Source organism: Parus major, chromosome 4 (genome assembly GCF_001522545.3).
Source record: "Parus major isolate Abel chromosome 4, Parus_major1.1, whole genome shotgun sequence".
Lineage (NCBI taxonomy): Eukaryota > Metazoa > Chordata > Aves > Passeriformes > Paridae > Parus > Parus major.
In genome coordinates, this window is record NC_031771.1 from 29,483,963 (window position 1) to 29,501,233 (window position 17,271).

General features: G+C 36.0%; 1 long non-coding RNA gene across 1 annotated transcript; it reads right to left on the reverse strand.

The window, feature by feature from the left end:
* Window positions 1-595: 595 nt before the first annotated feature.
* Window positions 596-4,711, reverse strand: LOC117244300. The gene is made up of 3 exons (XR_004497116.1): window positions 4,604-4,711; window positions 2,036-2,114; window positions 596-823 (listed from the first exon to the last, which is right to left on the reverse strand). It is a non-coding gene; the product is annotated as an uncharacterized LOC117244300 (long non-coding RNA).
* Between the last annotated feature and the right edge of the window lie 12,560 nt (window positions 4,712-17,271).

Below are 17,271 nucleotides of genomic sequence, written 5' to 3' on the forward strand. Positions count from 1 at the left end.
CAAGATGTATCAGCCTAAGGGAAGAACTCTGATCTCTGCAACAATTTGTTCTCATAGTGCTATGACATCCAGTGTCTTCTAGATAAAAAAGCAATAAAAAAGTCTATCCTGATTGTAAACCCTAAAGTAAAGGATTACTGTGATAAAGTCAAGCAGTTGTCTCTGTAGAGCATTTTAGATTTTCTGCAATAGAAAAAGCTGAGAGTGAGACATAAGTACAGGAAGAGGATCTGTTAGTGTTTGACATTAACTAGCAAAAAGCTCTCAAACTGTTAAACTGGTGATTCTCCTTCCTAGGGCTCTTTCACATTCCTTCAGGCTGCAGGAAGCTGAATAGTCTCTTTGTAACAAGGAGTACCTGGTAGGTTCTTCTATTTTTTAGAAGAATTTCATGTACATTAAATGGTGAAACCATAATCATAAAAATTCAATAAGCATAAATATAAAAAATATGTTGAACATGATACAATATAATAGTACAAAAACTCTGGGGAAGAAAATATTTCTGTAACTTCCTAGTGACTGGAAAAGAACTGATTCCAGGTACTGTAATTAATTCATTGTAAAATAAATGAGTGGATTACAGCCGAGAATATTGAATTCCCAGGGTTGATTTATTCACAATTATTTGTATGCCTGAGCAGGTGTCTTGATAGCAACATCAGCAGCAAATTTTACAATTCACAGGTGTAACATCCCTTTCAGAACTCTAGCAAAGACAGCTGTGTTTGAACAATTTCAGCCTGCCAATAGTTTCTCATAACCCTGCTTTTCCCAAGATGCTGTGTCCCCAGAACTGCTGCAAACTTGTTTCGCTCCTTCACTACAGAGAAATGAAAGATTTTGTGCTTAGGCAGACTCATAAGGTTATTTGATGCATTGCTGTTTTGCAACTACATATATAGCATAAATCAACAATTCCCTAGTGTGCAGGAGCAAGGTTACTGCTTGCAGTCTTCAAACTTTCCTCATTTAAAAGCCATGCAAAACTCCAGTGAAAAGTTTGGTGTTTGCCACAAGACTTATAATTCCATTTTAGATATTAATAAATGTCCATTCCAAAGGTGGCACAGCTTCATGATCAATGATGGATTTCTCTTCATGTGATATCTGTGAGACTATTATCCTGATTTTACAAGGGAAAACACAGAAAACTAGAATCCTGAAACCCACTACATAACTGACTTAAATGGCTATTCCTTAAACACAGGAAGGATTAGTCATTTTTAAGAGGATTAGTAGGCGCCTCAAAACTCCATTACTAAAAACAGAACAGCCTAAATTACTTCGTAATAACGTGTGGGTACAAAACTAAGATATGTTTTTTTCTGTGCTGTTCCTGCATTATTATGGCATTTAGTAAGAAGAGAGTCTTATTAAGTCTCAGAACGAAAATCTATCCTTCTATAAATCCTCTAGAAATTATAATATAGTAAAAATTAAGTTTATATGGCACCATAAATTCTCCTAAGATACATCAGATATACTGTGATCTGTTTGGTTATTTTAATTAAAATATTATGATTTTAGTGAGATATTTGAACAGTTTAAAGGAAATCAAATGAAGGAAAAAGTCTTCAGTGTGCCTCTAATTTTGGTAGCAAACTCAGAAAGCTGCAAGAAACACTTATACTCAATCAAACCTATTAAAAGCCACCAAGACAAACATACCAAAGAGCATTAATTCTAACCTCACTTATATAAAGCAAATTATACAGATTGATTGTTCCACCAATTTTCATGGCTTATCCAACCAACGCCTGCCTGGTCTACATAAGACAGCTAAAGCCTTTTAGCTGCTGGAAATGTGGTCTAGCTATGCCACTGAGTGAAAGCACACTGCTAGCAGAGAACAAAAGCAGCTGCTGCACTGAAGGCTGCGCTTTTAAGAATGGCATTTTAGTTCTAATGAATCTCTTCCTGACATCCCAGCATATCAGAAGTGCTATTGTGATCTCAGTTCTCTGCTCCTCAGTCAGCAGGGGCTAAAACTGACGGCTCACTTAACTTCATAGGGAGAGGGACTACCTCTTACCTCATGAAACTTAAAAGTGATCCTTCTGGCTGGATAAGAGAGACAGACCCCAATGGGAGAGGCATCAGTTCTTACTCAGCTGAAAGAAAGGTGGTTCTGATGACAGGATTCAAAGGAAGAATAATAAAATACAGCAAAGTGGTGGAGCATTTTTACACTGAATGATACTTATGATCCCCCAGTGGATGTCTCCTTTGCTAAACTTCGAATTTTATTCTTATCTACAACATTATGAGTTTTGTTCTGACAAAAAAAGATTTAGTACCATTATACTATGATATTTTACTGTGACATTTTACTATGACATATGATCAGTAGCTGCAATCAGGCTATAATTACTTCACAAATATATTTGAAAAACCTAAAAAGGCTCTTAGGAAATCGCATACACTCTCCTTTCCTTAGTGGCATTTGTAAAAACCACGTATTTCAAAAATCTTCTGTATTATAGAAGTGTTTCTGTGCATAAGGAAAGATTGCCTAACTCCCCAGTGGCTAAGAAGTGTTAAATATGCATTAGCATCTCTGATGTATCAATTAGTCATATTAAATAGAGGCAAGTCGAAAGAAAAAACCTGCAGATCCATAGAGTTCATAAACAGACCAAGAAAGGCATTTGTGATAACTTCTGCAATACCAGTACCTGGCCCTCTTTTACAACTAAGTCATACTTTAGTACTAGAAAGTGATAAAACTTCAGGTACAATGCTAAAAGCAAAATATTTGTCAATATTTTAGAGCTTGAAGAACTAGGTAAGCTTGAAAAGCCAAACGTTTTCATAAATCCTAAGTAAATTTCTTGTGTATGAGATGTTCTGCTTAAATATAACAGACTTGAATAAGATAGGGTGGTTTGATTGTTTTACTGTTTGTTTTCTTTTGGAGGGGTTGTGTTTTGAGGGTTTTGGGGAATTTTTTTCCCCCAGTATGTCCTTATAGCCTTGAATTTCCATTCCTTGTTTCAATAGTAGATCAGAAGTGATAAGATTTTGCAAATAAACATTTTAATCTCTTCTAATCCATTGATCTAATGAGTTCTTGTGGCATTTCCAGCTAACATTATGGAATAAAGATTTTGGTTACTCAGAAGTTTGTTTTCCTTTATATTATAATCAGAATTAAAGGGTGTTATTTCTTTATTTCATTACTAAATTCTTTACTCTGATCAAGCCAAACCTAAGTAAGCAGAATTTGACCTTCTAATCAAAGCAAGAATAGTAATAGCTGTATTTATATTAATAAAGCAAAGAAATAGTAATATCTAAAAGAATTTGGAAGTAATAAATTATTGTAATACAAAGGTTCTTTAATTAGCTGAGAGCTCTGTTATTTTTTGAAAAGTGATCAATGTAAACCTAGATCCAAAGAGCTAAGTGTTTGGAAGAATTTATTTATTTTAAACCAAGTTTCTTTAACTAATGTATTTCTTTAACATATTTTACATTTCTTTATGACACTTCTCAACTGTTCAGAAATTACACAGATATTTTCCTTTGTGCACTGGGAAAGGCCTTAATGTTGGAGCTTCTATTTGCAGAAGAACCACCAGTGCCCTCTGGAATCGTCCCTTTCATAATCCCAAAACCAATGAAGATAATAAATATGTTCACAGAGTGGGACTGGCTGGTCTACTAACATGTCCTGTGGGACTCAACTAATAGCAATCTTTTTGTCAGAGCTGCCAGCAATAATGTGGATTATTTTGAAAGTTTTGAGATACCAATCTTTCACTGTCCTCCAGGGCTGCCTGGAGGACAGAAGTAGAGTTTCATGAGAAAATAACAAAGTCTTCATCTCACATTAGAACAAATATGATAACTTTGAACTACTGAGGAAAAGATATTAAAAAAAGAAAAAGTTATAGCCCAGTTTGAGCACCCATTTGGTGTCCTGAGATTTCAAAACCACATGCTAGCCAAAAGAAAAAAAAAAATTTTATATATATATATATATATAATTTTTTAAAAAATCTGACATCTACTGCTACACAAAAATAACTTCCAGTACCACCAACATATCCATTTTTTGACAAGTCTGGATTAGCAACACACAAAAAAATGTTATTACTCCTATTTTTCTTCTTTTCTTTTTAAATCTCCCATTACTTGAAGAGAGATTGCCAACTATGCTCACAGACTCTGTTCTAAAACACCAAGCTGTCAATAGTGTGACTGCTGTACTTTTAAAGAGTTTGCCACACCCTTTAAAAGCATTTGGAAACAGAAAGACTTCCAAGAACAACCTGTTCATATTTCATCACTGCCAGTTTCCACTTTAAATTATGTAAAGCAAGATAAACAATCTGGGAACATCCAGCAGGTTCACAAAGTTCACGGTATAAGGTTAATGCAAAAACCGCCTAATTCTATTTCACAATATCTCATCTTAAACTTCTTTTCAGAATTAGTAGGAGCACTGCATGTCATTAAAGTCAGCAGCCCATATAGATGTCCATCCATCACTACAGACCTCACTGCACATTCTAAACACACTTGAAGTTTCTCATTCTAGCTAAATTATTAGTTTTTCCTCTCTAAAAGAAAGACGTGAAATTCATCATGCAATTACCTTAACATGCTGCTGCAACAGAAAGGGTCCTTTTAACTCATCTGTAGTTGTACACTTTGTTTCTGGTATGACAGCTGATCAGATAAAGAGCAGTCAGACTGAGTCTGGGGCAGGAAATCTTTCAAGGCTTGTGGTACAGCCTGTTCCTGGAGATTAAGCCAAATTTGTAGAACAAGCTTTGCTCCCTTCCTTCTGAAAGCACCTGAACAATTTCAGCTGGGCAGGCACACCCCCAGGAAACACATCACAGGTGTGGATAAGGAGATTTGGAAAGAAGAGCTGGGAATAGGAATCAGAACTAATAAACAGTGGGGAGAGGAAGAGCAAAGCGGAGTTTTAGGATGAAAAAAAAATTCGTTGTTTTTTTTTCTATAGGTTGATTGATATTTTTTGTTGAACGAAATTCATTGCCACCAATATTTAAATGAATGCTATTTTAGCTTTAATAAATTTTAAGCTTCAAGTAGAAGATTCAATCACAAAGTTCTGTCTAGTTTGCAGTCCCAGCATGTCCATACATCTTTATTTTCTTTAGAAGTTATTTGGCTTAACAAGAGAAAAAAACTAAACAGATTAATTTCCAGATCCACATTCTTTGTGTAATAGAAACAATGGACACAAATTTGACTGCTTGTCAGTAACAAGTGAACTATTTAGACATACAGATCTGTTAGAAAATGTCTTTAATTGAGAAAAATGTGAATGTATAAAAAAAACCCCTTATCTTTTCAGACTCAAACATTCAATTAAAATTCATTGGTTTCAGCAGAACAAATGTTTCTTGGTTCTAGATAGTAGCTGAAAACTCAGCAAAGATAAAATAGGCAAGGATTTCCACTTAGCTACAGATCACCTTATTCCAAATATTTGCTTTTTCTTAGTTCTGAGTAAAGCTAGGAGCTGTTGTGTCAAGCAGTCCTGGTTGTAATTGCTCATTTACTCCATTGCATGTTCAGCTGCTAAAAGGAAAGGACTCCCTCCCTTGGTGGGCAGTTTGCACACCTGAGTGAAGGATAACAATGCCTGGTCTCAAACTGCAAGTGCAAATATGAGGCGGGACTAGAGAGAATTTTGAAGTGCTTTGATAAAATATTTCTTTCCATGTCTTCTCAAAAAAAAAATCAAATCTTGAAAGCTGTCTAAGGGAAAAAATAATTTTTAGCTGTGCCCTTCTCTAGGAATATTATCAACAAATTTCTCCTAAGGAGCAAAGCATTTGCATTAACCTTACAAGAAAATGCCCTTAACAACTGGTACTGCTAATCATAATGATGGGTAGGGGAATCATTATGTAAATGATCATTTATGAAGCATCTCACTGTTTTCCCAACAGGACAATAAAGCATTTTATAAATAAAATAAGTCAGTAAGACAGAATAAGAATTTTCTTCATTTTTATGCTGTCAGTGACAAAGGTTCTTTTGATATTTTGGTCATACTGAAAAAGACTTCGACATGTTTGAAATAATTTCTGAGACACAGAAAGATTTTGTGAAAAAGTAGGTCTGATACTTCCCCTCCCTACTGCACTGTTCAAAGACAGTAAGCAAAGATTAGCAAATACTTTGCTAAAAAAGCCAAACTTCTTAGTGAAAAGTCAAATTTCATAATGCATACCAAACTATGACTTTGGTAGCATAAAGATCTGATATTCTTATTTTTGGTCCCACAAAGTTCATATGTGGTATCATAGTTTAACCTATCCACACTAATGGGAGAAGACAGGTCAGTTTATCTTGTGTTCTAATAGTTGTAAGAACTCTTATGGACTCATAGCAAATATTAATCTAATATCATGTACTGATTTAACAGTAGGCTGTAGTCTTTGTTAAGAAATAGGGGAAAGCAGAGAACTCTTTTCCATCTTCTGATTAGTAAGTAGGGGTTTTCTGACCCTGATCTATAACATTATTTTTAATACCTATTGAAAAACAGGTAAGTTTTGATCCAGAAGCAGTATATAAACAGATTAATCAGATCAGAAAGGAAAATTGTGGATTTATCACAAAAGGTTTTTTGATTCTGAAATTGTCTGGAATCAGTTTCATGAAATTAGGATTAACCATAATTTAAAAATATCAAGAATGTGCTAAGCAAGCCACAGTTTGTGACATTTTTGGATTTTTCTTTAAAGACAGTACTCTAGAAAATTGCTGGTGGAACAGAAATCTCTCAGACAGTTGGAGAAAGAAAGAAGTTAGGATCATACAGAATAAAATATATGATTGTGAACAAAAAAGAGGTTATAACAAGTGTCACTCTAATATATATATATATATATATATATATGTATGTTTATGTATATGTATGTATATATTCCTTTTATCTAAAGGAATAATCTGAGAGACAGGTTTGCAGGATGTCATTACAGCTAGCACCTGCAGCATGTTTTACATCTGAATGTCCTGATTAAACCCTTCTCTTTGATACGCCACAAATCCTAAAGGGTTTCTGAGAACTCAGGCACCTTCTGTTAAACAGATTTCCCACTTGTCCAAATAAAGTTTGAATACTACTGTATTAGTTAGAAGAAAAATCACCTCCAATTCAATTCAGCAACAATAGATTAAGAGAACCATCCTGGTTCCTAATTTCCTCGTGGTGAAGGAGACTTAAAAGTTCATCTATCAGGCAACTTGTAACGTGTAACTGCATTTCTGCAAAAGATCCTGTCTGGTTTCATTGGGAGTTCTTTGTCTGATTGTTTGGGTTTTTTTACTCCAAAAGAGTGAGTTTTAAGTGGTTTTGACTATGATACCTGGAACCAAAAAGTTGTGAGGCAGATGACTTCAGCTGGATTGAATTCTGGGGCACTAGCTGCATAATTTTTAGATTAGTGTCAGGGTTTGCAGAAATTTCTACCTCTATCCAAGAGTGAGGTAAATTTAGAGGATGAAAGTATTTTTTTGTGGGAGAAATACTTTTTTTTGTCAGGAAATAGTTGTCTTTCTCATGCAAGTTTGTAGTTGCTAATTATTTTCATATGGTAGCAAATTACAAAGAACTGAAAATCCAGAATCTCAATTTCATCTTCAATACCACAAAAATATCTTCAACAGTCCACCTCTCTTTGTATCCCATCCCTACCCTCTGCCCATCTTTCGTTTCAGAGGCAGTGCCAAAAAGTAGGTAGGTATATAGGTAAATAATTATTGCATTGAAAATTCCTGAGAACTCCTGCACTGTTCCTAGGTGTCCTGCAGTGCCGAGAATTTTAGGACTGTTCTCCATCAAAGTGGGGAGAAGGAAGAAGATGGCACAGCATTCATCATTACAGTAATTGCAAATACTAAGGAAAGTTCTTTCAAAGCGCTTCCAGGAGGAAGAGTTCACAGTGTATCACAGACTGCTTGTTTTGTTAATGGCTTCTCCTTGAAATATGTGACTGAATTGATGCTACTCAGGAGCCTTAAGAACCCAACAGCAGACATTTTCAAGCATCTAGGAGATGTTAAGAAGACACTAAGAAAGTTTTGAGAAGATGTCTTAGTATTCTCAAGAGGTACACATACTGTCTTTTTGACTTGGGTGCGACAAAAGGGATAGAACTATGTTTCATACCTGAAATTCTTTGTTTGTTCTTGAAAAGAATTATTCCCCTGAACTTCTGTCCTTATGAAAACTGCATAGACTTTCATTTCCTAAAAGATTGTTTTAACTTATATATTTATTTTTTTTCAAATGCTGGGACAATTAAAGAAAAGGACTCAAAATAATAGAACCCATTTGTATACATCTGTGTAAACTATAAAAAACATTTAGACAAAATTTTTCAAAAAAAAGGTTTTTTTACATCACTATCCTTTAAAACCCCAAAAAGTATAGTTGGGGAAGATAAAATTCAGGCAGATCAGTACTTGATTCTTAGTGCTTCCACTTATGTCTCTAACTAATAGAAGATGCAAATGATGAGAAATATGAGAAATTAGGTCAAAGGAGGTATAATTTACTCACTACAAGACACTACACTCACTAAATCACTACAGACCTCATAGAAAAACCTAGTTTTTATTTTAGGGGTTTCATAAACCAAAATTAATAAGTGCTTTTACAGTCCAAAATGTTCTTCCAGTGTTTTCTCCTTTAGTATTGATGTGTCATATAATCAATTTTAACTATTCAATAGGAGGAAGTTGCTATAGGCAGGTCTTGCTGACTAATTGTGTTTTCAGGAAAAGATGAAATGTTAAAGAATTAGATGAAAGATGAAATAGATCTTTTCAGGTCCGAGGAGAGTTGATAATGCCTGTTATGGGTATGTTATACTCCAAGAACTGTTATGGCCAAAAAAAAAAACCATAAAAGTTCATATACATAGCCAAGGATTTATTTTTAACCTAACAATAATCTTAACGGTCTAAAGAAAATAGAACCAACTCATTGGTCTTGTTGTAGTAATATTAAGTTATAGTCCCTATTCATGGACTGAAAAGCCTTACTATTGATGTCACTAAGATTGTTATTCAACACTTAACTAACTTTTTCTTTGGTGTTGTGTCCCATCTGCTGTGTCTCAGTGTCCATTTTAGTTATCTTTACCAAGCATGGAAGTGGTCAAGCATCAGCATCCTGAGTTGTTTCCAAGTAGGGCTTCAGTTTGGATGTGTCTACAGGATCCTTTCTGCCTCACTGCTGGCACTCAGCTGGGATTAGCTTTACACACCTTCTTAGAAATCAGACCAACACAGAATTATAAAAAGGTGTTAAAATAGCTCAGGCTGAGGCAAGTCCAGACAAGTCCTGAGAGCTGCACAGTCAGGTCAACACAAAATCTGTAGCCTTGTACTATTCATGAAAATGGTCATATTTACCTTCCTACTGGCAGGGAAAATATGGCAATAATGGTCAGGTAAAACTCACTGAAAGAGCAAATTGCTTCAGTAGATTATGCAATGACAGAATTCAACTCTTCAGTCATTACAGCTTGAAAAGAGAAAAACAATTTAACAAGGCCTAGGATGTAGCAAAAAATGGAAGGATCTGGATAGGAGATTAGAATTGTTAGGTCAGAAAGTTAGGTAAAAAAATGTATTATGGCAGTTAAAGCACTCTGTAGGTGGGGAAAAACAAAAAATGTTATGTTGGCAAAAAACCCTGCAAACCCAAACAAAAGCCTACACAAGCTCACACATTTAAAAATTACCATGAGCTGAATGTCAAATTTTTGTGCTTTAAAAGTATTGAGGTGAATTTTCTCTGAACATATGGGGGTCTGTGCAAGAAACTTAGGTGTGGAGCTGCAATCACTGGGGGTTTCTCACCCACCCACATGGGAAGGATGGATGCTCGGTGTTGTTGTACCTCCTCCCAGCCCCAGTATGGGAACAGCTTCTCCAGGGATACTTCTGGTTCCTGGAGAGGTACTGTCCTGATAAGTGACAACTTACCACAGCTAAAATGAAGCAGTGTATATGTGGGGAGAAAAAAAAAAGAAAAAGAAAAGAAAAGAAAATACTGCATCTTATGATAAATCAGGAATTTCTATGGAGACTGCATTTGAATTTGGAAGCTCAGATATTGTTGAATGCATTTCATGTTTGGTATGTCCAATGGAAAAGCCAATCGTATTAGAAAATCACATATTTAGGCAGAATTGCATGCGAGTTCATGGTGAACAGACTTAGACTCATTGCATTGTTGCTGACCTCATTGCAGCCAATTTCCTCATAAAACCTCACAGAAGAAAAATGGGATTTTATTCTTTAAGACCTAAAAACTCCCAAACACTTTATCGAAGTGCATATTAGTAAAGTCTAAAAGAATAATACTAGAAACACCAATTAAAATATAGCATACCTGTGGAGACAGGTAACCTACATTTGAGTTTGACTTTTCCATTCCTGAAAAGTTCAAGTTCTGCCTCTTCGCAAGACTACCTGGCTTTGATAGCAAAGAAGAGATTTTTAACATTTCACTCATGACAACATGATCTGAGTCAAGGAAGCAGTAATCCTTCACAGAGCTTCCCTGAAAAGCTAAATCCAGCAGAACTCTTGATTAAAGGTTTGAACAAAAACCCATGGATGGCAAAATGACTGGAGTAACAGGAACAGTTGAATTTTAACAGTGTACAGTTTCCGTGTGGTGCCTAGAAACCCAATAGCAGTGATTCAGAAGTGTGCAAGAAACTAGAAAGACAGAGGAGTACTAGTTGAATGTAGGTTAGCCCAAATTCATTGATGAGGAGAGAACTATAGGAAAGGTATACTAGAATATAGTATTTTTTGGTATTCCCAAGAGATATCTGGAAATGCCAATGCTATTGGACGTGGTATTACTGAAATGTCATGTCAAAAATCTCCATTTATTTCTAATCACTATGTTCAATATGGAAAAGTTCAAAACTGCCAGAATAATTATTTAGGTTGGAAAAGACCTTTAAAATCAAGTGTAAACAGGCTAATGAAGGTCTAAATGTTTGTGAGATCTTTTCTTCCCCCCAAAAATTTCCCTTGCTGTTTTTTTCAGAGTATGTTAAGAAGGAAAGCTAAAGAGGAGATCTGGAAAGAACCTGCTGAAACATTTTGCCTGAGACTGTGACAAAAGTTGCTGATGAATTCAAGCACAATTTGGCATTGTGTGCTGAGCAAGCCAGCAGGTCCCACTGAGTACTTGTGGGGTTCCAGGATAAAAGTGTTTGCCTAAGAATGACACACAATGTGCATGCTCTGCATAAAAATGAGACTTGGCACACATCCACACACTGCTCCAATTCAGGTATTAGCAAGAGAGAATATTATGGAGAAAAATAAAAACTTTCAGATATTTTAAAACAAAGGAGTGCTAACAATGAGAACAGTGGCACTACTGTGACTGAGGCTTCCAGTAAGCCGATTAAAGTTTGTTTGTCCCAGTCATACTGAATATTTAACTGGAGTCTGGCAGTATAAATGTAACAAACTGAAGAAGTCTCATGATTTCCTGCTTGCAGGGCCTTGTTTGCATGTTTTCCAGAGTTAAGAAAATAGTCACAACAAACCACAATAGTTACTTTGTGGAGCAGAGGAGCAATTAGAAATTCTGGCATTTGCTTATAATCTGCAAGAGTGTGGAAACCAAATTTCGCAGCTATTGCAGCGAAATAGCACAAAGCTTGCTCAGCTATTTTTCATATTGTCACCTATATTGTTTAAAAGGGGAAAACAAACTGAACTAGTTTCCTGGTATGTTGTTTCTCCCAGTACCTTTTCATTCGGTGTTTTAAACCTCAAAATTGGTCACAGCCTGCTTGACCTACCTTGAAATCAGGCACACAACCAATGTCTTACAAACAGAAGAAAATATTTGCTTAGTTTGTGTTTATAGTAGTAACATGTGAACTGTGTTGGTTAGAATTTGTACACACTTTATTTGAAGAGTTATTTTGTTTAACTTTTAATGGGTTGCTGAAGCACAAGGTATTATGACACTTATCTTTTCTCACAAAACTTCCATTCATGTGCTGTGAATTCCACTGGGCTACTGATTGTTTTAAGCTTTAGACCAATGAAACATATAAAATACTTGAGTACAAAACTTAGATCCATAGAAACTGTGCTTATCTGCTTCCAAAACATGGGCCTCTAAATTCTTCTGTGCACGTCAGCTTTCTCCAACATTATTTCCAGATGACAAAGTTCCTGTTTCTGGGGCATATCAAGGTATATTCCCACAATGCTGAGCAATTCAAGGATTTATTTCAGACCCATGTCAGCAGAGTAAGCCCTTCAGAAAAATAGTGGGGTCTAATCCTGTAGGGTGTTCTTACCATGTCCTTGATATCATTCTAACATAAGTAATCTGATCAAATTAATAAAATTCATCTGCAATATTCAATATAAAAATATACATCTAAAAGCCTGGAAGCTGCCACCTAATTTATTTATACTGCATTGAGTAAAACCAGAAAGCCCATTCAGCAAAATGGGTTCTATCAAGATTTTTCCTGAGACATCAGCTCTCCCCATGCTCTCTCAGAGAATCCAGGGCTTTCATCTGTGGATGTGAGTGCCTCTCCCAGCTTCAAAGTCCAGGTTCATTTCAGTGCAGTGCTATTTCAGTCCAGTCCTCCACCATTTTTGTTTCTTTACAGAAATGCTAAAACTATATTAAGCACATGTAAACACCAAGATGACAGTTAAGTCTGATGATAAATTTACCCTTCACCAGTCTAGGACATACAATTGCATGTTTCAATTAATTTGGGGAAACCCCAGACATCCCCATGCGTGTCTACTTTGGATTAAACCATTTTGTTCTGCTCTGTAATGACTGTAATGTGTCGCACTCAAATGACAACAGACTAGATTCATTCTCCACAAATCTTGTACATTCAGCACTCTCAGAAACAATAAATTGAAACTGAGTCTAATGTATCCTACTGGAAGACAAGAAGAGCTTCACTAAAATCAATGAAATCACACTAAGTAGCAAATTAAATCCTAGCAGAATTCTGCATAATATTTGGAAAAGGAAAAAGCCTGCAGCTTCTTTATGATTATTGAAGCAGACTAACTACTGTAACAGCAAAATACACTATTATGCTCTTGGATTTTTCTGTGTTTTCATGATCTCAGGTCTGCTCAGGATCTGAATCTGTCAGTGGAGTGGGCCAAGGGTGTTTTCTTGTCCTAGTTGCATGCCTGAAGGGCATGAAATTCTGTCTTGGTTTAAATGCACTTGAAAAACAGGTTAAGTAAAGGTAAATTGTTCTCCAGCTCTTTTCCATGATCCAAAATGCTCAGACTTCTTTACAGATTTAAACTGTATGTCCCCACTCTCCTGTCAACATGGCCTTATAAACACCAGTAAGGAAAGAAAGGTGTTTTAAGGTTTTTGCTCTTTCTGAATTCTGATTCTGTTTATATACTGATATAACATCTTTCAAGCATCCAGAAGGAAAACAAGTCCTATTTTTTGTTTTAAGGATTTGAAATACTTTGCTCTAAGGATTTTATATACAATGCCAAAGCAATTCCTCTGAGAATTTCTAACAAAAATTTCCTGACAGAGGGATGACCTTTCTTGAACTGAAAACTATCGACATCTCACTCAAGAGAAAAGTGAGTTCATAGAACTTTGAACTGAATGACTTTTTTAAACTTTCAGGAACAAGGCAGAGACCATTCCTTCTTCCCAGACAAAAAGTATTGCTTAATATTTAAAGCTGACTGAAACAAATATTCTGGATGAAATCACTTTTTATGAGAAGACAGAAGATAAACTATATGCACAAAGTAAAATGTTGATATAAGCAACACTGAGAAGGGAAACCGCTAAGAAGGAGTTTAACACATAGTTTATAATTACAAAGGAAAATGAAATGCACTTAATTAGCTGCACTTTATGGCAATCATCTAGTCATTTATGATAGATAGTATAACACTCTGTGCAATTGAAAAAGCCAGAATTACCGTATTTAAAATCAATAATATTTGGAACCATTTTGAATTAGAAGGCAAAATGTCCACAGAAAAACATAATCAGTTTTCTTCTTCTGACTTCCTCCTATACTGTGGACACTCTTGGTCATGTTCTGAGCCCAAAACCACTGAAGATTCCTGTACTAAACTGAAGTTAATGTTACATCTGTTTTGTCCCAGCCACAAAATGCGCTGACCAAATTGACTGTCAGCAGAGCTGGCATGTGAAATAGCAGGAGGTAAACATAAGCTGAAAGTACTACAGAGCTTCTCGCTTTTGTGTCCTACACAGATCTTGAAAGATGTGGTAATATCACTCTTCCTTGGCTTTCCTCCTTAGTGCACACAAAGTGCTGCTGCTAGGGGGTACAAAAGACTAGCTCTACAATGATACCCTTTCTCCTACAGAGTAACAAAGAGACACAGCAAAATTAGGCCTCTCTCCAGTGAAGTGAATGAAAGGTGTTCTATTTGGGTTTTAAACACAGTCAGAAGGAGGAAAAATCTCTATTACAAGACTGAGGTCATCCAAGGTAAATAGAGTTTAGCAAAACAGGTAAAGTAAAAGCAATATTTTGCAGAAATGTAATATAATTTAAGATGAAAATGATTAATCATTTCAGCCAAAATTGAGCATCACATTCAACTCCGAAGGTCATGCTGATCTTGTGAGAAAGAGGCTCACTCCATAGCTAAATGTTGCATTTAAGCTTACAAGGTAAAAGAGGAAAACATGTCAATGCCAGTAGGACCAGGGAAGTTATTGTCCCTCTGTACCTGGCACTGGGGAGGCCTCACCTTGAATACTTCACTTGAAGAAGGACTTTGGGGTGCTGGAACATGTCAAGCACTGGAGCTATTGGAGAGTCTAGAGACTAAGTCCTACAAGGAGCAGTTGAGGGAACTGGGGTTGTTAAATCTGGAAAAAAGGAGGCTCAGGGATAATCCTGTCACTCTCTACTCTCTATCTGCCTGAAAGGAGGATGTAGCCAGGTGAGGGTCAGCCTCTTTTCCCAGACAACCAGTGACAGGACAAGACAAAACAGCCTCAAACTGAACCAGGGTAGGTTCAGGTTGGACATTAGGAAGGATTTCTTCACTGAAAGTAGTTAAACATTGGAATGGGCTGCTCATGGAAGTGGTGGAGTCTCCATTCCTGGAAGAGTTCAAGAAACAACTGAACATGGCACTCAGTGCTATGGTCTCGTTGATATGGTGGTGTTCAGTCAAAATTTGGACTCAATCTTGAAAGTCTTTTCCAACCTTACTGAGTCTATGATTCTGTGGTTCTAAGATAGCACGAATGCCACCCCAGGTGTCCACTTAACTGGAAATTCAAAGGACCCAGGAGCCATCAAATGGTGGAGGAGAGGACACGGAGATCGAGCCTGAAGAGCAATAAGTTACGTTGTTCTGCTCTCAGAGTATAGGGAGAAAGTTTATTTGGAAGAAGCATCCAAGTAGGGTTTACAAGCATGTATCTCGTTACTTAATCTTTACAGATTATGTAGAGTAAATTAATATTTATTTATTAATATAAATTAATATTTAGGACACTTAAAAACTAATTTTTCCATAACTTGGAGACTTAGCTCCTCTTCCCTTCTCATTTATGCAATAATTTTTCATTATGCTATTGCTTCTACTTCTCCACAGCATTAGCAAAGATTCAGCACAGATCTACTGAGATGGGGTAGGGGAGGGGAAGGGAATTTTCTTGTGGAAGGTTCCAGGAAGTTACTGGGGTATGGTGAATTGTGGTTTGCTTTTTTCTTGAATCTTATACAAGAGAGAACTGAAAAATATTACCAGACAATCCCTTTTTCTTTCTTTTTTTGCCATAGGTTTAATGACAATTAAAAGGAAAGTATATACCTAAGTTTTCATTACTAAAGAAAAATATAAAAAGAAGCAATGCAAAATGAGAGAACTATTTTCCACCCTCTTGTAAAGGACACATACCTTGTGAAGATTAAAAATAAGAACATTAACATCATGACTAATAACAGGAAGCTATTTTTTTCATCTATTAGATTAAAATAAGAACAAGTTTAATATTCATAAGCTAGAAGAAGCAATCTTTCATGCATTAGTTCTAAATAGAAAAAAGCAATTTCAGTATCTTTCAGGCTTTTATCAGTAACTGAATTTGTCATACTTTGTGAAAGATAGGTCACTGCAGACATTTTTAAATCATTTTTAAAGTAGTGGCACACCAACAGGGCATTTAACCCATTAAGGTGACAGGCAGGATAGATTCAAGCGAAATATGTATTTTTAACTTCTCTTTATAAATTTTTATCAGTAGTGTCAATAGATTTTTGACACATAGTCTTGTTAGTACTTTCCCTGAAAACTTATTATTATTTAAACAAAAAAAATCCCCCAAAACTCTATCCCACTCCCCCTCAAAAAAAGCCAACAAAAAACCCCAATCAACATCCCTAGAAATACAAACAGAATCACCCCATCATAAAACCCCTTGAACAATCTGGAATTTGAATTACCTGTGCTAAGGAACATAAACATATCTTAGAAGATGATTTCTTAACTCTCAGGTTACAGACCTGTCAGAATCTTTTCCTTCCTCAATACAAGGAAATAGTTCACCACAATGTTGCCATACTGTGTTCTGCATAATGCCATATTCACTGACTATAAAATGAAATGCTCCTAACATCAGCATAAGTAAGATTGCACCCATTTCTTCACAATTTAATTGTTATGGTGACACCATGAAGCACTGTAAATGCTGATTTATATATATTTTTTTAATTCCAGTATTACATAAAATGGACTGATAGGAGTTTGACAGCCTCTGACTAGATTCTTTTAGAGGTTCCACATTAGGAGGATTTAGAGTTTAATACCAAATTTACATTATATAATTGTTGTTTTATGGCATTTTTATTTCATAGAGTATTACAGCAGCACACTGAAATCATACCAGAGGCACGATGTAGATATTGCAACATGCAGTATTGCAATATGCAATCACCATGCAAACATGCTTCCCATTACCAGTCCCTGAATTCTCATCAGCATGGTGCTGGTGTGTCAAGTCACCAGAAAGGAGCACAAGGGATGAACCAGGTCAAGCCCATTACTCCCTTCAAAGCTCATTTTAGCAGCTGGCCAGTTTTCAAACTTATCCTTGGGGTGAGCCACACGTACACTGCTTCCCCCCATGCTGCTCTGGCTACCTCAGAACAGTAGTCTCCACTAATTGTCTCAGCAAAAGCTGTTTATACAGCCTGATGACTCACT